Source organism: Phyllobates terribilis, unplaced genomic scaffold (assembly GCF_046119375.1).
Source record: "Phyllobates terribilis strain yellow unplaced genomic scaffold, ASM4611937v1 Scaffold_13__5_contigs__length_258822181, whole genome shotgun sequence".
In the NCBI taxonomy this organism is placed as follows: Eukaryota; Metazoa; Chordata; class Amphibia; order Anura; family Dendrobatidae; genus Phyllobates; species Phyllobates terribilis.
In genome coordinates, this window is record NW_027362773.1 from 49,782,194 (window position 1) to 49,804,825 (window position 22,632).

The following is a 22,632-nucleotide window of genomic DNA, read 5'->3' on the forward strand; positions in this document are numbered from 1 at the left end:
GTGCGGGTCCCAGAACATTACTCGAGCCCTCCCCTGTGCACTTAGTGGGAAGGACCGCCTAAACACAAACACTTTGACAAGTGAATCTGGCCAGAGACGGTACATCTCACTGACGCATTCCACTGAGTTAATATTGTGGAAGTCGGGACTCAGTGGGACCCTGGAACGGAACACGTCCTCCCGACGCAGAGGATTGTGGGCCCTGGGTCAATCAGGGTTGCCCCTACATTCTACAGCTCCTGAACCACCTCCTCCTCTTCAGCCTCCATCTCCATCACTTGATTCATTTTTTCAGGAGATATTCCAGATTATGTACTTAAACTTTGTGTGTGCCAATAACAATAAGTAGGACTGTATACTTAGGCGACAAACAGCACATCATCGCAGAGTTGTTGAAAGCTGTATCAGAGAACCAGGTGGCGGCTCTGAAGCTAGGCAAGCTTGCACATGTACCATGCCTTGCCCCTGTGCTCAACTTAGTGGTTCTGTGGTTTCTCAAAACCTACCCAGATCTGCCAAAGCGGTTTGTGAAACTATGCTGCTTGTGTGCCCATTTCAGAAAGTCAGCTACAGCTTCCGCCGCACTTTCAGGACTTCAGCAGCGTTTGCAGCTTCCATCTCATCGACTGCTGTGTGATGTGACCACGAATTGGAAATCAATGTTGCAGATGTTTGGAAGGATTTTGAGCATCAGAGAGCAGTTGTTGAGTACCAGTATCAACACGTCCATTGGCATTCAGGTCAGTCTCCGCACATAAGAGCTGATGAGTGGACATGGATGTCTGATACACACTGTGTGCAGAATTATTAGGCATGTTGTATTTTAGAGGATTATTTTTATTATTGATCAACAACTATGTTCTCAATCAACCCAAAAGACTCATAAATATCCAAGCTTAATATTTTTGAAAGTTGGAGTGTTTTTTTTTTAGATTTGGCTATCTTAGGAGGATATCTGTTTGTGCAGGTAACTATTACTGTGCAGAATTATTAGGCAATAAAAACCAAATATAATCCCATCTCACTTGTTTATTTTCACCAGGTAAACCAATATCAGTGCATAAAATTTAGAAATAAACATTTCTGACATGCAAAAACAAAAAAAATTAATAATCAATATAGCCACCTTTCTTTATGATGACACTCAACAGCCTTCCATCCATAGATTCTGTCAGTTGCATGATCTGTTTTCGATCAACATTACATGCAGCAGCCACCACAGCCTCCCAGACACTGTTCCGAGAGGCGTACTGTTTTCCCTCCCTGCAGATCTCACATTTTATGATGGACCACAGGTCCTCTATGGGGTTCAGATCAGGTGAACAAGGGGGCCATGTCATTATTTTTTCTTCTTTTAGACCTTTCCTGGCCAGCCACGCTGTGGAGTAGTTGGATGCATGTGATGGAGCATTGTCCTGCATGAAAATCATGTTTTTCTTGAACGATACCGACTTCTTCCTGTACCACTGCTTGAAGAAGTTGTCTTCCAGAAACTGGAAGTAGGTCTGGCAGTTGAGCTTCACTCCATCCTCAACCCGAAAAGGTCCCACAAGTTCATCTTTGATGATACCAGCCCATACCAGTACCCCACCTCCACCTTCCTGGCGTCTGAGTCAGAATGGAGCTCTCTGCCCTTTACTGATCCAGCCTCTGGCCTATCCATCTGGCCCATCAAGAGTTACTCTCATTTCATCAGTCCATAAAAACTTTGAAAAATCAGTCTTAAGATATTTCTTGGCCCATTCTTGACGTTTTATCTTATGTTTCTTGTTCAAAGGTGGTCGTTTTTCAGCCTTCCTTACCTTTGCCATGTCCCTGAGTATCGCACACCTTGTGCTTTTTGATACTCCAGTAACGTTGCAGCTCTGAAATATGGCAAAACTAGTGGAGAATGGCATCTTGGCAGCTTCACGCCGAATTTCCTCAATTCATGGGCAGCTATTTTGCGCCTTTTTTGGCCAACACGCTCCTGTTGGCTATTTGCCATGAAATGCTTGATTGTTCAGTGATCACGCTTCAAAGGTTTGGAAATTTCAAGACTGCTGCATCCCTCTGCAAAACATCTCACAATTTTGGACTTTTCAGAGCCTGTCAAATCTCTCTTCTGACCCATTTTGCCAAAGGAAAGGAAGTTGCCTAATAATTAAGCACACCTTATATAGGGTGTTGATGTCATTGGTCAACACCTCTCCTCATTACAGAGATGCACATCACCAGATTTACTGAATTGGTAGTTGGCTCTCAAGCCTATGCAATAGGACAACATGTATAAAAAGTATCATGTGGTCAAAATACTAATTTGCCTAATAATTCTGCACAAAGTGTACGTGCCATCCTCTAAAACTTTGAGATGGTGAGCGGCGATGACGCCATAATTAGCAGGAGAACGCTGTCAAAGGTCTGGGACAGTTTTCTCAGACCCTTCCAGCACCCAGGCCCTGATACACGGGGTACTCTGACAAGGAGGGAAAAGTTTTGGAAGATGCTGAAGGACTACCTTGGTGACCATACCGGCGTCCTCCATGATTCCTCTCTGTCTCTGTGACTTACAACTGTTAGGTATCAAAGCTGGACATGTGGCATGAACTGTCTCTTTATACCTTGGAGGTCTTGGCCGCTAGCGTTTTGTCAGAGATGGTTTATAGTGCTGCCGGGGGCATTATAGCTGATAAAACTGATAGGCGCATCCGTCTGTCAACTGAAAATTCTAACAGGCTGAAACTTATAAAAATTAAGACCTTGATTGGGCCAGACTTCTCAACACCACCAGATGAAAGCATCAAACATAAAACTCAAATCCAGTGGTTATTTTGTGGGGGGTCTATTCCCATGCTCCCCTTCCCTTCACTTCATGGGTAAACACTTCATGAATTGTTCTATTTTATGTCGCCCTCCTCCTTTTCCTCATTCTCGTGATGCAACACCCACATAATTTTTTTAAGGGTGTTTCTGATTAGAGACGAGCAAATATTTCAATGTTCGTTTCGGATTACAATCGCCGTTTTTGCAATATTCGCCAATGTAATAGTTGAATATTCGCCGAACATTGCCGAACGCCATTGGATTCAATGGGTGCCAAAACCAAATGCATACACAACAGCTTCAAACGGGACCAAAAGCTGCTAAAACACTTAATCAATTTAGGGGCAGACACCAGGAAAGTGCCATCAATTAACCCAGAGTACAAGTAGTATAATTATTATTATTTATTATTATAGTGCCATTTATTCCATTGCACACTACGTGTGAAAAGAAGTCACTGACTGGAACAAGAGGATTGAGGACCATGCCCGTGAGGGCACACAAACAGTCTGTAAGGGATGTGTGAGGATACAGTAGGTGAGGGTACAACTGGTTGTGCAGTGGTATGGTGGAGCAAGGGTTGCTGCAAGTTGTAGACTTGTCGAAAGAGGTGGGTCTTCAACTTCCTTTTAAAGGTTTCAACAATAGATGAGAGTCTGATATGTTGGGGTAGAGAGTTCAACAGTAGAAGGGAAGCACGGGAAAAATATTGCATGCAATTGTGGGAAGAGGAGATAAGACAGGAGTAGAGAAGGAGATCTTGTGAGGATCAGAGGTTACGTGCAGGTATGTACCGGGAGACTATGTCACAGATATATGGAGGAGACAGGTTTTGGATGGCTTTGCATGCCATGGTTACGGTTTTGAATTGAAGTCTCTGACCAATGGGGAGCTAGTGAAAGGATCTTATAGATTGCAATCTTATATATTGCTGGAGCCAGTCCACAATAAAAAAAACAGCCATAGAGTGTCCAGGAACCTTCCCACAGACTTTTCTTAGTCAGGGCTGCTTCTCTGCAGGGTTGGAGGGCCCCACCAGAGAACCGGAGACTCCTCGGGTGGGCCCTGGTTTCTCCTTGAGGAGAGTTCATAGCGCAAACTTTGCTGGTGATAATGATGATAGAGGCCACCATATTCTTAGCTTGCTGTTGGTACTTTTCTGTGGGAATCAGCTTGCCTCCAACTAACCTGGAATTTTTCCAGTGGTTTAGTATTGGCACCCACTACCGGAAGTAAAGCCATCCACTATTTCCTTCTCAGTAATGTTATTTGGTAGCCTGAATGGCTGCCCAAATACAGTAGTTTCTCACAAAGGAGCTGAACATACTGAGCGACAATAGGTGCAAGTTTCTCCAGCATGTTAGATATCAGAGGGATAACAGAGAGGGCATCACAGCGACTCAGTGGTTAGCACTGAAGCCTTGCAGCACTGGGGTCCTGGGTTTAAATCCCAGAAAGGACAACATCTGAAGGATTTTGCATGTTCTCCCCGTGTTTTCGTGGGTTTCCCCCTCAGTAAAAAAGCAGCCATAGAGTGTCCAGGAACTTTCACACAGACTTTTCTTAGCCAGGACTGCTTCTCGGCAGGGTTGGATGGGCCCACAAGAGAATCCTCAGGTGGGCCCAGGCTTCTCCATCAGGAGAGTTCATGCTAGTGCAAACTTTACAGCAGCTATGGGGCTCTTGAGCAGGGGAGAAAGGTGAGCCCTCAAAATCAAATCCTCTGGTGGGCCCAATGTTCTTCTGTCTGACACTGCTTCTTGGTGAGGGTTGTATTTCACCACAGCCATATTCTTTAGCTCAGTGAAAGGACTGGCATAGAGGGAAATCTTATCTACTACTGTAGTCATTTCTCCGCCACCATGTTCCGGCCATTGTCACACATGACCATGCCTTGATATATGTTCAGCGGTGAGAGCCACAGATCAGGCTGCTGTGTTACAGCTTTCAACAACTCTGCAGCGGTGGGCGTTTTTTCACGTAAACCTTAAGCATATTATCTTCAGCACAGCCTGTTGCCGCTTGGCCAAGGCAGTGCTGCAGTGCTTTCAGCTTGTGACTGATATGGTCATTTTGGAGATGGAGACGGAACTGAAGGAGGAGGTGCAGGAGCTGAACAATGTGATTACATTGAGGTTACATTATAGAGTCTGTTTTTTATACTAAACAAAGATCCTACTGTGTTTTTATTTTATTTTTTTTGCGTTATTTTTAAGACAAATGCATTCACCGGGAAATGTCATTTTAACATTTTACAACCTTATCTGGCATGTAGTGTGTGACACATCATCAGACACATCCTGTTTCATTTATGATGGAGGGGACTCTGAAAGTCACAAAGCTTATTTTTATAGGGTTATCAGGAGATCCTTACTATTCTTAAAGGGTGAGTAGTCAGACCTCACTATTGTTAGAGAGCCATCAGCCGGCTATGCTTTGCTGTTCCCATTATTAACGAGTGGGTCTCCTCTACTGTTATTGCATATGCAATGACTGTAAGGGCTGCCAAAAATTTGGACGCAACCCAAATGAAGAAACATAGAGGAGGGTCTTAGTAAAATAATGTTCCCATTATAAAGGAGCGGGTCTCCTATAATGGTAATGCCCATGCTGTGACTGCAAGGGCTGCCAAAATATGGGAAAAACCCCACTAACCATTTAAAGCCACATAGAGCTGGGCCACAGTAACAATATATACCCATTAGAAAGAAGAGGATCTGCTATACAGTTAAAGGATATGCAGTGAATGCAATGGTTGCCAAAAATTTGGAGGAACTCCAATGTCCCTTGCAAGAGACATAGAGGTCGGAGGGCCTCCTGCAATTGCTGAGAGCGAATGCTCTCATTATTAGGAAGTGTGTCTCCCATAATGTTTGCCTATGCAATGAAGCAACGGCTATCAAAAATTTGGAGTAACTCCAATGTCCCTTACAAGAGAGGTAGATATGTTGATATGGTACATATGGTGGTGATATGGTGGTTGAGGATGAGGATGCGGAGAAGGATGAGGACAAGAGCAAATAGACAAAATCAGAAAGCATATACCCATGTCTGGATGTGAAGACAGAGGTGCATGGGAATAGAGTTAGGCCTCCCAAAAAAAAGACACTGTATTTAACTTTAAGTTACGCAGCTATCATTCGGTGGTGTTGAGAAATCTGGCCCAATCCAGCCCTTGTTCATTTCTATAAGCGTCTGCCTGTCAGCATTTTCAGTCGATGCACCTATCGGTTATAATTCCACCAGTGGCACTAAAAACCCGCTCTGACAAAATGCTAGTGGCAGGGCAAACCAGGACCTCCAAGGCGTTCATGCGTGTGTCCAGCTTGTATACCCAATAGTTACAAGCCATCTGCCGAAATATTTCCCTCCTTGGGAAAGTACCCCCTGCCTCAGGGCCTGTGCGATGGGAGGGTCTGAGAAAACTATCCCAGAAATTTGCCAGCGTTCCCCTGCCTCTGCTGGATTGCATTTGTGTCTCTCTCGTCTGTACTCCTTGGTTGTCTAACGAACTGTGACCTCCGCCGCCAGCGTTTTCAGATGGGAATTTTTTTAATAATTCTGCAACAAGGGCCTTCTCGTACTGCACCATTTTATTAGGCCTGTCCTGCACGGGAATAAGAGACAGAAAGTTCTCCCTGTAGCGTGGGTCTTCAAGCATCACCAACAAGTAATGATTGTCACCCAAAATTTGGACAACGCGAGGGTCACAGGAAAAGCAGCGTAACATAAACTCAGCCATGTGTGCCAGACTGCAAAGAGGCAAGACTTCCGTGTCCTCACCAAGAGGACAACTGACCATGCTCTCCTCTTCATCCTCCTCCTCTTCCTCCTCCTCCCTGTCCTCAGGCCATCCACGCTGAACAGATAGTATGACAGTTGTGCGGGTAGTACCGTCTATAATGCAGGAAACTAGCTCCTGTTCTTCTTCCTCCTCCTCTTCCTCATTATCACTCAATCCACATTAGGATGAAATGAGACTGGGCTGTGTGTAATCATCCTGTATGGTTCCTTGCTCCATCTCATCGTGCTCCGCTTGCAATGCATCCTCTTTGATTGTGAGCAGAGAGCGTTTCAGAAGACAGAGAAGTGGGATGGTGATGCTAATTATGGCGTCATCGCCGCTCGCCATCTTGGTGGAGTCCTCAAAGCTTTGGAGGATGGTACAAGAGTCTGACATCCATATCCACTCCTGAGGTTTTATGTGTGGAGTCTGACCTGAATACCGACGGCCTTGTTGATGCTGGTAGTCAACAACTTCCCTCTTCTGCTCACAAATCCTTCCCAACATCTGCAGTGTAGAGTTCCAACGCGCGGGGACATCGCAGATCAGTTTGTAAGCTGGAAACTGCAAATGAGGCTGAAGCACGGCAAGGGCAGCAGAAGCTGTAGCTGACTTTCTAAAATGGGCACACGGGCAGCGTACTTTGTCAAGCAGATCCAGCAGATCTGGGTAGGTTTGAGAAACTGCTGAACCACAAGGTTAAGCAAATGGGCCAGGTATGGTACGAGTGTGAGCTCACCTCGCCTCAGAGCCGCCACCAGATTCCGGCCATTGTAACACACGACCGTGACTGGCTGTAGGGTCAGCCACAGATCTGCCTGCTCTTTCAGAGCTGTCCACAACTCTTCAACGTTGTGTGGTTTGTTACCTAAGCATATTAGCTTCAACATAGCCTGTTGCCGCTTGGCCGAGGCAGTGCTGCAGTGCTTCCAGTTTGTGAATGAGGTGGTCATTTCGGAGATGGATGCTGAAGAGAAAGAGGAGGAGGTGCAGGAGCTGTAGAATGTGGGGGCAATCCTGATTGACCCACTGCCCGCAATCCTCAGCACCTGGAGGACGTGTTCTGTCCAAAGGTCCGACTGGGCCCGGCTTCCACTATATTAACCCAGTGTGCCGTCAGCGAGATGTACTGTCCCTACCCACAAGCACTTGTCCACGTGTCGGTGGTTAGGTGGGCTTTCCAAGTAACTGCATTGCTGAGGGCATGTCTAATATTGTGGGACATGTGCTCGTGTAATGCGAGGACGGCACACAGGGAGAAATAGTGGCGGTTAGGGACAGAGTATCAAGGGATGGCTGCTGCCAACAGGTTGTGGAAAGCCTCTGTCTCTATGAGCCTAAAAGACAACATGTCAAGTGCAAGCATTCACAAAATGTGTGAATTTAGTAGTGTGGCCTGTGGGGCGTTAGCTGTGCATTTGTACTTGCGTTCCAAGGACTAGGGTAGGGATAACTGAACGCTGCGCTGGGACAAGGATGTGGACGTGCTTGCTGATGGTGCTACTTGAGAGTGTGCAATGACAGGTGCAGGGTGGGAGGCATCTTGGCATGCGCCATGGGCAGGGGATTGGCGTGCACGTACAACAGCGGTACAAGCAGTGGTGTCACCTGCAGACACTGTTGCTGGACCCTGGGGTTCGGCCCACTTAGTCGGGTGCTTTGTTGCCATGTGCCTGATCATGCTAGTGGTGGTCAGGCTGCTATTTTTGCTACCCCTGCTTATGCTGGCCTGGCAGGTGGTGCAAATGGTCTTTTTGGGGTTATCTACTGATTCTTTAAAAAATAAAGACTCGTGAAGACCTAACAGTTGTACTGGCAACTTCCATCGTGTTGACGTTACGAGGCACGATTTCCCGCCTTGTGTCTGCGGCCACCACACTGCTTCTTCCTGCCTGTTGTGGTGCTACTCCTCCTCTGTGCTGCTGTCCTCGCTCTGTGTGTTCCTCTGCCAGGTTGGATCAGTTACTATATCATCCACCACCTCGTTTTCCACTTCCACACCCTGGCCATCCTACTGACTTTCTGGCAATTGTGTCTCATCATCATCATCCACCTCTTGCGACAGGAATTGCACTTTAACACCATCGCCTTCATGTGACCGTGGCTGCTCCAATATTTGGGCATCGCTACACGCGTTCTCTTCTTGAGTCGCTTGAAGCTGGCTGGCCGAGAGGCCTGAATCTACAAATGGAAAAGTGATCAAAGCTACACAGCAGGTAATTATCATAAAATATAGCTTTTATTAAATATATAATTAAGAGAGAATACACCACATAATATAGCAGAAACAGTGCACAACATACATATCAAAAATATCTTAAAATACCATCATGCTCAATGGACACAGAGGTCCACATATAGGGCACCCACCAGGACTATAATATAGACCTAATGCACCTGATTAACAGATCTCTAATATATGTGTCCAAATAGTGTATCATTAGTGGTCAGCTAATATTGCCTAACTGTATATTGACATAACCATGTAAATAACCATATAGTATGGTAATAGAATCTACCTGGACAGAGGGCTATCAGCGGGGGTGCTCCAATGTGGACCACGCGTCCACCCCGACGCGCGTTTCGGCGTTACCTTCTTCAGGGGGCGTGTTCAAAATTCAAATTTATGGATTTTTATCGCTAACAAGGGAGTGCTGAAAAGCAAGAAAGAACGATCAAATGGTCCATCATAGTGAAAAAGATGAAAAAACTTTATTGTAGATATTACACAGGGTGTATGGGGAAGAGGGGAAAATATACATACATATGCATTTAAAAATACTTTTAAAAGCAGATACACAACATGTCAAATGCACGTATAGGGCACCTCTACATTAATACTGAGCCGCATCTATATATAATATGGGATATAGTGGTGCTAACACATAGAGGAAAGAGACACATCACATAGTGAATAGCGTACTATTGTACATACACATCAATGCCCATCATATTATATATGGCCACCATAGGCCGTAATTACCTTAGTAGGAATAGAAAAACACCGCGTCAACCTGCATCAGCACGTGTTTCTCAGATGCGCGTTTCGGCGCTTTTGCCTTTCTCAAGGGGACTACTTTGGATGAACAGCTGATACCTTAAATACATTGGTACGCAGGCCGCAGGCCAAAGAGGACGCGGCACCACCTCTAGCGGAAGTGACACCATGTGTGTCATCATTACCATGGTGGCAACAAGTGCTACTCAATACACCACCGCGACTGCCCAGAAATGATGCAAGGCGAGTCACCATAACTAAGATCCCCAAAAGCGTCTGCATCACGGCGGCCAAAACTACCCAAGCATGCCAAAAGAAACCGAGCATGTAAGGACGATGACATCCTTACGTACTGGAATCGCAGGGTGGTAAGTGCAGGTGTGTCTAGATCTTGACACCAATCTCTAAGACACAATATATAAAGTGCATGGAAATATCCATCGTGCAAAATCTATAAAGATCAGGGAATAGCCTATTTAGAATATCAATAACATAAGAAGTCCTGATATTACTTTTACTGATGGACATCTGTATCTAGACAGAGCTGTAAAAAGAAAGAAGCAAGTACTACATAGATCACCGCGGATGTACATATATATGGAATAATATATGGGACAGTATAAGTGCTAATATTCATAAAACACGGTCAATATGACAAATGTCATTAAATAAGCATATAGTTACCATAAATAGAACATCGCCACTAGAGATGAGCGTTGTTCTACTCGAACTGTTCGCCAATCTCAAATTCGAGCTGTTTTGGGCGGTGTTCGAGCCGGTCGGCGAACAAGAACAATTTGAGAAAAATTCGGCTGTTCGAGGTTATGTTCGATAACTGTTCGTGCACCAAAATCATAACTGGATTTTTTCTCAGTAATGATGAAAATTAATGTTAATACGCAGTTTGAGTGTACAGCGGGGCGGGGGGAGGGGCAGGGGATGGATCTCTGCAGGAACAATGAAGATCTCCATTTTTTTTTCTCTTTCCCGCATTTGCAGTGGGGAGGTGCAATCTGTCAGCCTATCAGCAGCGCACACACGGAGCGAAGTGCTTTTTTTCACACAAGCAAGGGCATGTGTGATTGGCAGTGTATGTCACATGTCCTTGCCCTATAAGACCAAGCCATTTTCCCCGTCGCCACCATTTTCTCACTGCTGCAGCTGCGTGTTAGACGGCACCGCTGTTGCTGTGTGTGCTATACCTTGTTAATTTCAAGCCAATTTTCGCACAAATATACAGATAGCTTGGGAGTAGGGAATAGTTGTGATTGCAGTCCTTTTAAGGTCTAGGTTACAGCATTTCCTACGACTTTTATCAGGCAGGTCTGTGCTCTTAAATAGATAGATTGTGGGAGTAAAGACTAATTGTAATTGGAGTCCTTTTCAGGACTAGGTTACATCAGTTCCTATCAGTTTTTGCCAGGCAGGTCTGTGCCAGTGCTGTGCAAGTTTTTTTCACAGCATTTGGCTGAATCTAGCAAAGCTAATCCTTTTTGGCCTATTGCAGAGTGTGTTAGTCAGTGGAGTAGCCTATCTGTGTTGCAAGATATACCACCTGTGTATAGAATACCAATTTTTTTACTGCACCTAGTGAAGTAAAATCTTTTGGGCATAGCATCATTCTATTAGTCCATCTATACTGACCTCCATCAGGTTGCAAACTGAATATAATTTTTTTCTGCATCTAGCTCTGAAAAAATATTTGGGCTTCTAGCGGTGTGTGGGACTTGGTCTATTAGTCCATCTATACTGACCTCCATCAGGTTGCAAATTAAAAATAATTTTTTTCTGCATCTAGCTCTGAAAAAATATTTGGGCTTCTAGCAGTGTGTGGGACTTGGTCTATTAGTCCATCTATACTGACCTCCATCAGGTTGCAAATTAAAAATAATTTTTTTCTTCATTTATCTCTGAAAAAATATTTGGGCTTCTAGCAGCGTGTGGGACTTGTTCTATTAGTCCATCTATACTGACCTCCATCAGGTTGCAAATTAAAAATAATTTTTTTCTGCATCTAGCTCTGAAAAAATATTTGGGCTTCTAGCAGTGTGTGGGACTTGGTCTATTAGTCCATCTATACTGACCTCCATCAGGTTGCAAATTAAAAATAATTTTTTTCTGCATCTAGCTCTGAAAAAATATTTGGGCTTCTAGCAGTGTGTGGGACTTGGTCTATTAGTCCATCTATACTGACCTCCATCAGGTTGCAAATTAAAAATAATTTTTTTCTTCATTTAGCTCTGAAAAAATATTTGGGCTTCTAGCAGCGTGTGGGACTTGTTCTATTAGTCCATCTATACTGACCTCCATCAGGTTGCAAATTAAAAATAATTTTTTTCTGCATCTAGCTCTGAAAAAATATTTGGGCTTCTAGCAGTGTGTGGGACTTGGTCTATTAGTCCATCTATACTGACCTCCATCAGGTTGCAAATTAAAAATAATTTTTTTCTGCATCTAGCTCTGAAAAAATATTTGGGCTTCTAGCAGTGTGTGGGACTTGGTCTATTAGTCCATCTATACTGACCTCCATCAGGTTGCAAATTAAAAATAATTTTTTTCTTCATTTATCTCTGAAAAAATATTTGGGCTTCTAGCAGCGTGTGGGACTTGTTCTATTAGTCCATCTATACTGACCTCCATCAGGTTGCAAATTAAAAATAATTTTTTTCTGCATCTAGCTCTGAAAAAATATTTGGGCTTCTAGCTGTGTGTGGGACTTGGTCTATTAGTCCATCGATACTGACCTCCATCAGGTTGCAAATTAAAAATATTTTTTTTCTGCATCTAGCTCTGAAAAAATATTTGGGCTTCTAGCAGTGTGTGGGACTTGGTCTATTAGTCCATCTATACTGACCTCCATCAGGTTGCAAATTGAATAAAAAAAATTTCTGCATCTAGCTCTGAAAAAATATTTGGGCTTCTAGCGGTGTGTGGGACTTGGTCTATTAGTCCATCTATACTGACCTCCATCAGGTTGCAAATTAAAAATAATTTTTTTCTGCATCTAGCTCTGAAAAAATATTTGGGCTTCTAGCAGTGTGTGGGACTTGGTCTATTAGTCCATCTATACTGACCTCCATCAGGTTGCAAATTAAAAATAATTTTTTTCTTCATTTAGCTCTGAAAAAATATTTGGGCTTCTAGCAGTGTGTGGGACTTGTTCTATTAGTCCTTCTATACTGACGTCCAGCAGGTTGCAAAATTGAATATAATTTTTTTCTGCATCTAGCTCTGAAAAAATATTTGGGCTTCTAGCGGTGTGTGGGACTTGGTCTATTAGTCGATCTATACTGACCTCCATCAGGTTGCAAATTAAAAATAATTTTTTTCTGCATCTAGCTCTGAAAAAATATTTGGGCTTCTAGCAGTGTGGGACTTGGTCTATTAGTCCATCTATACTGACCTCCATCAGGTTGCAAATTGAATAAAAAAAATTTCTGCATCTAGCTCTGAAAAAATATTTGGGCTTCTAGCAGTGTGTGGGACTTGGTCTATTAGTCCATCTATACTGACCTCCATCAGGTTGCAAATTAAAAATAATTTTTTTCTTCATTTAGCTCTGAAAAAATATTTGGGCTTCTAGCAGTGTGTGGGACTTGTTCTATTAGTCCTTCTATACTGACGTCCAGCAGGTTGCAAATTGAATATAATTTTTTTCTGCATCTAGCTCTGAAAAAATATTTAGGCTTCTAGCGGTGTGTGGGACTTGGTCTATTAGTCCATCTATACTGACCTCCATCAGGTTGCAAATTAAAAATATTTTTTTTCTGCATCTAGCTCTGAAAAAATATTTGGGCTTCTAGCAGTGTGTGGGACTTGGTCTATTAGTCCATCTATACTGACCTCCATCAGGTTGCAAATTAAAAATAATTTTTTTCTGCATCTAGCTCTGAAAAAATATTTGGGCTTCTAGCAGTGTGTGGGACTTGGTCTATTAGTCCATCTATACTGACCTCCATCAGGTTGCAAATTAAAAATAATTTTTTTCTGCATCTAGCTCTGAAAAAATATTTGGGCTTCTAGCAGTGTGTGGGACTTGGTCTATTAGTCCATCTATACTGACCTCCATCAGGTTGCAAATTGAATAAAAAAATTTTCAGCATCTAGCTCTGAAAAAATATTTGGGCTTCTAGCGGTGTGTGGGACTTGGTCTATTAGTCCATCTATACTGACCTCCATCAGGTTGCAAATTAAAAATAATTTTTTTCTGCATCTAACCCAGCCAATAGTTTTGGCCTAATACCACAGTTTGGCCACTCAGCTCTGCTCGGTTACCATCCATTTTTTTTTGTGCAAACAACTCCAGAGTTGTGAATGAGTTAACCACCAAAATGAGTGGAAAAAGGCCTGCTGCTGGTGGAAAGGGGAATAGGTGTGTTGGGAAGGGGAAAAAAGGTTGTGTCCGTGGGGTAGGTGCAGAAGAAAGACCATCTTCCAGCCAAACTAAAATGTCTACTTCTTTTAGCGGACAATGTGATAAGATCCCTTTCTTACGGCCACGCCAATCGCTACAAATTCCAGATGAGGCACAAAAACAGCAGGTGCTTCAACGGATATCAAGTGCTCCTTTAAGTGGGCTCTCCTCCACATCAACTTCAACATCACAAATACTCCAGTCCTCAAAGGTGTCACCCAAATCGCACTTGCTTCCTCACAGCTCCCAAATCTCCAGCTGCCCGTCTGAGTATGAGGTAGAACAGATGGTTGAGTCTGCAGAGCTGTTTACTCATACTATAGCCTGGGAATCAGAGGTCGACTCCAGCGCTTCTGTGTATCCAGACGAGGAAATGATCTGCACTGATGCCCAGAATCTTTATGAGTCGGATCCAGGACCAGACGCAGAAGGTTCTGACCATAATGTAGACCCTCATTCCCAAACTGTAACTCCTGTTGGTGGAGACAATGAGGAAGACGATGATAAGACTCAAATACCTGATTGGAGCGACAACTTTAGTTTTTTGTCAGGGCAGGAACAGGTTGGCTCTGAGGACGACGGGTGTGATAACGCACAGGGTGATGATGATGAGGTCGGAGATCCCACTTACTGTCAACCCACAGTCAGCCAAGAGATGAGGTCAGCAGAGGAGGTGGAGGAAGATGCTAGTGACGACGAGGTCAGGTTGTGCCTTCCTGGACAGAGACGTAGTACTGGAAGCACGTCAACAACTGCATCCTCAAACACAACTCTGCCTCTCACCACAAGTCGTGGTGGCTCTTCAGGTCGCATGGGTGCTAAGCCTTGCATAGCCTGGGCATTTTTTCAGATCGATAAAGATGACCCAACTCGTGTTATCTGTAACATTTGTCAGCAAAAGCTAAGTAGAGGCCAAAAAATACATAGTTTGAGTACTTCATGCATGAACCGGCACATGGACATGAAGCATAAGTTGCAGTGGGATGCTCAGTGTGCTACAATGCGGTCTAGCCGGCCGGGCCAACCACCGTCTGCCATATCTTGTGCATCCGCGGCCTCTTCATCCTCTGTGACTGGGGGGACAGCAGTCACACCTGTTTTGGGGCGCAGACCTGCCACCTCTTTACCCGCAACAGCCAGCGTGATTGGCAGGTCATCATTTTCTTTGGAGGTGGTAACACCAGCTGGTCTTGAGCGCTGTCCGACATCGATAGCACCACCTTTGGATCAAGGCAACCTAACATGTCCGCCTGCATCTTCCTCACAGACCGGCAGTTTGCCGGGGACACCCTTATCAACCCCGTCTAAGCACAATAGCCAGCCCTCGGTCCCTCAGATGTGGACAAGTAAAAGACCATTTCCTCCTAGCCATGAGAAAGCTAAGAGGTTGAATTTCACCATCTGCAAGCTCTTGGCTACAGAAATGCTGCCTTTCCGCCTGGTGGACACAGAGGATTTTCGAGACCTTATGTCCGTCGCAGTGCCCCAGTACCAGATGCCCAGTCGGCACTACTTCTCAAAGAAAGGTGTGCCTGCGCTCCACCAGCATGTCGCACACAACATCACCGCTTCTTTGAGAAACTCTGTGTGTGACAGGGTGCATTTCACCACAGACACTTGGACGAGTAGGCATGGACAGGGGCGTTACATGTCGCTTACTGGGCACTGGGTAACTATGGTGACAGCAGGACAAGGGGCTGCTGTCCAAGTCTTGCCGTCCCCACGAGTTGTGCGTCAATCCTCTTTATGTCATTTTTCCTCCACTGCTTCTGCCTCCTCAACCTCCTCTCGGTCTTCCACCTGCACCCAAAGCCTGTCTGGTCATGCCACAAGCTTTCTAACTGCGCAGAAGGGATCCTGCACACCTCCTTACTATGCTGGCAGTAGGGCTCAACGTCATCAGGCGGTTTTTACATTGAAATGTCTGGGAAATGTGAGTCACACAGCTGAGGAGTTGTGGTCAGCTCTGGAGAACCAATTTCATGAATGGTTGTCTCCACTGGACCTGAAACCAGGGAAGGCCGTGTGCGACAATGCTGCAAACCTGGGTGCGGCCCTTCGCCGGGGCAATGTCACACACGTGCCTTGTATGGCTCACGTGTTGAACCTGGTTGTCCAGCAATTTTTAGCCCACTATCCCAGACTAGATGGCCTTCTGCAGAGGGCACGGTCGCTGTGTGTTCACTTCCGCCGTTCGCATCCCGCAGCTCAGCGACTTACATCTCTACAGAAGTCGTTGGGCCTGCCACTTCACCGGCTAAAATGCGATGTGCCTACCCGGTGGAATTCAACTCTGCACATGTTGCAGCGACTGTGGCAGCACCGACAAGCCCTGGTGCAATACGTTCTGACGTATAGCCTGGGCCAACGAGATTCAGAGGTGGGGCAAATCACGCTGGAGGAGTGGTCTCAGATCAGGGACCTATGCACCCTTCTGCACAGTTTTGAAATGGCGACGAAGATGTTTAGTGCTGACGATGCCATTATCAGCATGACTATTCCGGTGATTTACATGCTGGAGCACATGTTAAACAGAATTCGGAGTCAGGTGGTGGCACAAGAGGAGGTGGAGGAAGTAGAGGAGGAGGAGTTGTATGCGGAAGGGCTAACATCTGCAAGGTCCAGACGGTCGGCAGCACCAAGGCGGCAGGCATGTGAGGGTGGGGGAGATGGTTTAACCAGGGCGCATGGTAGCAGCCAAACTAGTGAGGAAGGTGCAGGAGCCCAGGAAGAAGTGGAGGATGAACTGATGGAAGACTCATCAGATGAGGGAGACCTTGATCACATTTCTGTTGTGCGAGGTTGGGGGGAGAGGACAGAGGAAGGAAGCATGATTGTTACCTCGCCACCAACACAACAGGGACTTGGTGCTCCTGGATGCGCAACACACATGAGTGCCTTCTTGCTGCACTACCTGCAACATGACCCTCGAATTGTGAGAATTAGAAATAATCCTGACTACTGGGTTGCCACACTGTTAGATCCCCGGTACAAAAGTAAATTTGCAGAAATTATTCCTGCCATAGAAAGGGATGCACGCATGCAGGAGTATCAGCAGAGACTGTTGCAGAATCTTACATGTGCTTTTCCACAAAATACCAGTGGTGCACATAGTGAATCTCACAGTTCCAACTTGCCAACCGTGGGACCGTCAAGTGTTCAGCACTCAAACCGTATCAGAACCACAGTATCTGCTGGTAACATCAATTTTGCGGAATCATTTCACCACTTTTTTAGCCCATCCTTTGCAAGGCCACAGGAGACAAGAAGTCTGACACATAGTCAACGCCTAGAGACGATGGTACAGGAGTATCTCCAAGTAAACATTGAAGCCACGACTGTGTCACTGGACCCTTGCTCTTTTTGGGCTTCCAATCTGGATAAATGGCCGGAGCTAGCCACTTACGCCTTGGAGATCTTGTCATGCCCCGCAGCCAGCGTTCTGTCTGAACGTGTGTTCAGCACTGCTGGTGGTGTGCTGACAGATAAGCGCACGCGGCTCTCCACTGATAATGTAGACAGACTCACGTTCATAAAGATGAACAAATCATGGATCCGAAACGACTTTTCTACCCCTGTGTCATCCTGGGGAGAGTAAAAGCTTGATGATTGGTTAAAATCACCCTACCAACCGTTTTAAGCTTTCAAATTACTAATCATGTTTATCTGTATCTTGACTGGAAAATAATTTGGGCTTTGTAGCAGTGTGCAGCACTGATCCTATTAGGCCATCTATAATAAGCTTCACCAGATTTAAAATTAAAAATAATTTTTAGCTGCATCTAGCCCGGAAAATAATTTTAGGGCTCCGAGATGCGCAAGACACATAAGTGCCTTCTTGCTGCACTACCTGCAGCATGACCCTCATATTGTCAGAATTCGAAGTAATCATGACTACTGGGTTGCCACACTCTTAGATCCCCCAAACTTTTCGATCAACCTTTTCATTTTAATAAAGACCAAAAAAATGGTCATTTTTGAAATTATAAGCATTAGCAGGTTGTTAGAAACTGAAATCAAACAGTTTTCAACTCAAAACTTTATTCTAGGTGATGTTACATTTTCACATAGGACCCCTTGTTCGAAAGGAGCTTCTGAACTCTCTCGTCCATTGAATTTGTCAGGTTTTGGATGGTTTCTGCTTCAATTGTTTTGCATGAGGACAGAATACCCTCCCAGAGCTGTTGCTTAGATGTGAACTGCCTCCCGCCATCATAGACACTCCTTTTAATGATGCTCCAAAGGTTCTGAATGGGGTAGAGGTCAGGGGAGCATGGGGGTCACACCATAAGTTTGTCCCCTTTTATGCCCATATCAGCCAGAGATGCAGATGTTTTATGTGCAGCATGAGATGGTGCATTATCATGCAGAAAAATGATCTTGCTGTGAAATACACGGTTCTTCTTCTTGAACCATGGCAGGAAGTGCTGTTTGAGAAAATCCACATACATTATGGAGTTCATCTTTAGCGCCTTCAGGGATCCTAAAGGGGCCGACAATCTCTCTCCCCATGATTCCAGCCCAAAACATTACTCCACCTCCTCCTTGTTGGCGCTGTAGACGTGTTTGCGTGGGGTGTCCATCAACCAGCCATCCTCCACTCCATTCATCTGGACCATCGAGCGCTGCACGGCACTCATCCGTGAACAAAACAGTTTTGAAATCAGTCTTCATGTAATGTTTGGCCCACTGGAGCCGTTTCTGCTTGTGTGAAGTGGATAGAGGAGGTCGACAGGATGGCGTATGCACAGCTGCAAACCTCTGAAGGACCCTGCATCTTGTTGTTCGGGGGACGTTGGAGGCACAAGCAGCTTCAAAAACTTGTCTGCTGCTATGACAAGGCTTTTTTGCTGCTGCTCTTTCAACCTGACGTAATTGCCTGTAGGAAAGAGTCCTCAATTTGCCCTTATCAGCACGCACACGTGTGTACTGTGAATCAGCTACATACTTATTGATTGCCAAGACACTTCATCCTGATCATCGCACAATGTTGATTGTAGTCATGCCTTGACCTAAACACTCCACAATTTGTTGCTTCTCAGCAGCCGACACATCCTTTTTCTTTCCCATTTTGGCAGAAAATGTAGGCTGCTTAATAATGTGAGAGAGTCTTCTTAAGTAGTCTTGCCTTTCATTGGACACACCTGCCAAACTAATTAGCACAGGTGTCTGCAATTGCTTACAGTGATATAAAGAGCCCTGACACACATCACCATCAATGAGTTTAACTGACAAACAAACAAATTCTTCCCTTATCACTCCTAAACACTTTTTGCATAATAATTTGGAACGCGGTGTACATGTGCTTTTCCACAAAACACCAGTGGTTCACGTAGTGAATCTTACAGTTCTAACTTGCCAACCGTGGTCTGTATGGAATTGTTCAATAAAGGGCCCAAAATTAAGATAACATAGATGGGAGAGGTCTCTATGAATAGGAATTCCTAAGTATTTGATACCCTGTGAGGGCCAGGCAAAGGGAAAGTTGGACTGGATGGAATCCTATATGGATTTAGGGAGGGAGACATCGAGGGCCTCAGACTTCGCTGCATTGATTTTAAAATTTTACCATGTAACAAAGTGATCTATTTCAGCCATAACAGCAGGGATGGATATATGTGATTGAGTGATATATACTAGGACATCATCAGCAAATAGAGAGCACTTGTACTCGGTGCCTCCCACCTCAATCCACCTAATATTGGGGTTATGGCGAATTGATGAGAGCAGGTGCTCCGTCACTATGATGTATAAGAGAGGGGACAGAGGACATCCCTGCCTTGTCCCATTGGTGATTGTGAAAGGTGATGAAAATGTTCTGACGCACCCCCTGGGCCTTGGGACACCCGGAGCCGGACCCTTTTTGGTGGATGCTGGTGGTTGTAGTCTTCGTGGCGGCGATCCGGTTCCGTGGCTCAGGGCGGTCAAACCAGTGGCGGAACTATTTATGTGGTTTTGATGTTTAAATGTCCGACTACGCCACCCGTGGATTGCGGTCAGAGTGAACCGCCGCTACAGGGCAGACCGCTAAGGCTGGTGTTGTGGGTGCAGCAGAGCGTAGCATAACTCCCCACGGGAGGAGTATAGCCTCAGGGCAGTGTATGCGGAGGATGGGGGTGATGGTGCAGGGCAGCAGCAGTAACGACACGGAGTCAGTGATGCAGTTCAGGGCCTTTACTCACAGTTCTTATTATCCAGACCACGTCTGCAGGTAACGGCTGCCCACGTCGTACTGTGCTCACCAGGTGAGGGTCTCAGACAACTCCCAGATAACTTTGGAGCGCTTCACAGGACCCCCTTTGTGTGTCCTTTGTCTGGCCTTTCTTACCAACACTTCTGTCCGGCTGCCTCGGGCCTCCTCTTGGTAAACTTGGCGCCAGTTTCCCTGACCCTATGTGGTGCCTTCCTAGCGGGTGGAGCAAGGGGCTGCGCCACATAAAATGTCAGACCCTCCGGTTTCTAGCTGAGGGTCGTTTCCTGCCTCCACTAGTTCGGGGACCGGTCTCCCCCTTTGGCCTGACCCCTCCACGCAGGTGGATTCGGGCGTGCGGTGGCGACTCGCCCGTCCGCACCCCTGGGATACCTTCATTCCTCGTTCCTGGAGCCTTCTCCGCTCCTCTTCCTTCCTTCTCCCTCTTGCAGGCCTGGGCCTCTGTTACTAGGCCCACCTCCGGAGCAGAGCTCATGCAGAGCCCCTGCTCCCTGCCACTTCTGCTCAGACTTCTCTGCACTGAACTAAGATGGTGCCCACCTTTTATACTCCCTTCTCAATGCACCCAGGAACTGCTTCCTCCCTGCTCCTGCACTGCAGGGTTCCCCTTCCTCAGTGTTCCCTCCCCCCACTCCAGCCAGGGACAGGGACTGTCGTGCCCATCTCAGGGGCATATTGGTTGCCCTGCCCCACGGCAATGTGGTGTAATGCATGCAGGTGTCGGGTCCTGATCCACACTCCATCCTTATCTGAGAGTGAGATATCACACCTCTGGGTGAGGTGCAATACGTCTGTAGCAACCGAGCCCTCGGTGCTACAGTTCCATTTATCTTCAGCCTAGGTGACGTATTGTGATACAGGGCCGTGATTTTAGCTATAAAAGGGTCCCCTAGACCCCTACCCCAAGCTTTTTAAGAGAATCATATATGGCGTGCCAGGAGACTCTATGGAATGCTTTCTCAGCATCCAACGAGAGTATCTACTTACAAATTTTTAACTGCATCTAGCCCAGGAAATACTTTGTGCCTAGTAGCAGTGTCTGCTAGTCAGCGGATTATCCCGGCTGTTAAGCAAGCTACACCACCTGTAGTTTGGACACTTAATTTTTTCAAAGGAAATGCTTCGGGACCACGGGATACTTAGTGAAGAGCATCAGGAGGCACCCCAAGGCATAGGGGCTGGGACTGGCACTAGGATGCCTTGCGGTGGACAGCCGAGCTCGATCCTTATAAAAGCTTTTTAACTGCAGCAGCTTTAGTGGACGCTACTGGAGCTGGAATTACGCGGCTGCTGGCATGAGACTTGCCCTCCAATAGATCCTTGTAAATGGATTTAAAGTGTATTCATTCAAATTAGAGGGACAATTTAAATTAAAAAGCTTAGAGCTGCCTCCACCACAGGGGGGCTCTCTCGACCCACCAGCGGACAGGCACCAGTATTGGGAGAGGGGGGCTGGCCGTCAGGGTTCACCGCGGCTCTGGCACAAACCCGGCGACACGGAGGTGGCACGGGCAGGAGCGGACTGGCCGTCTCGGCTTCTCACTTTTTGGATTTTAGAAGGGCATGACATGCCTATATCTGTGTCTCCCCCTCCTTTTACTCCTCCACCTCTTTTCTTTTCGCATGACTATATGTACTTGTCACTTTTCCATGTGTTAGTTGTGTCTTCTGAGCAGTTTGTCAGCTTTTGGACACCTTTGAAGGTGTTTTCTATGTGTTTCTATGTGTTTTTGTTTGCCAGCCATTGGTTTTAACGGTGTTCGAAGGTGTTCGACGAACAGTTCGACGAACAGTTCGGCGAACACACGGGTGTTCGACGAACCGAACCGAACTCGAACACTACGGGGGTGGCTCAACACTAATCGCCACCAATATTAATCCCATAACACTGTGTTACATATACATTCAGTGGTAGTCCCAGAGGGACCCATAGCTGAAATACGGGCATGTACCACCAAAATACTCCCCATGATCCTTAGAACAAACACAATAGATGCATATAAACAGTCACTGCATGAAAAACCATCACAAATTTAGTCGTATATTATGTGAGGTATTGGCAAAAAGGGGGACATAGATGTATATACCCACGATGAAGAATGGTAGACATCCCACTGTATATACATTTTCCGAACGGCAGCCGTCAAAGATGAATCGGATCAGATGACACAAAGATGACCTTATATTCAGCCAGAGTATAGAAGTCGTTAAAGCTGCTGAGATGAGTACAACTAAAATCACAAAAGCACATAATACTTAAAAAATAATATGTATATTGCCTCGATGGCGCAGAACGAACACCCACAGGACTAGATCATAGAGATGGGGCAAAACTATTGTTCTCGTTTAAACCGCTCAGATGTAATGTTTTCAAGGTCCATATCCACCTTGTTTCAATCTGAGCAAGTCTCTGGGATATAGTG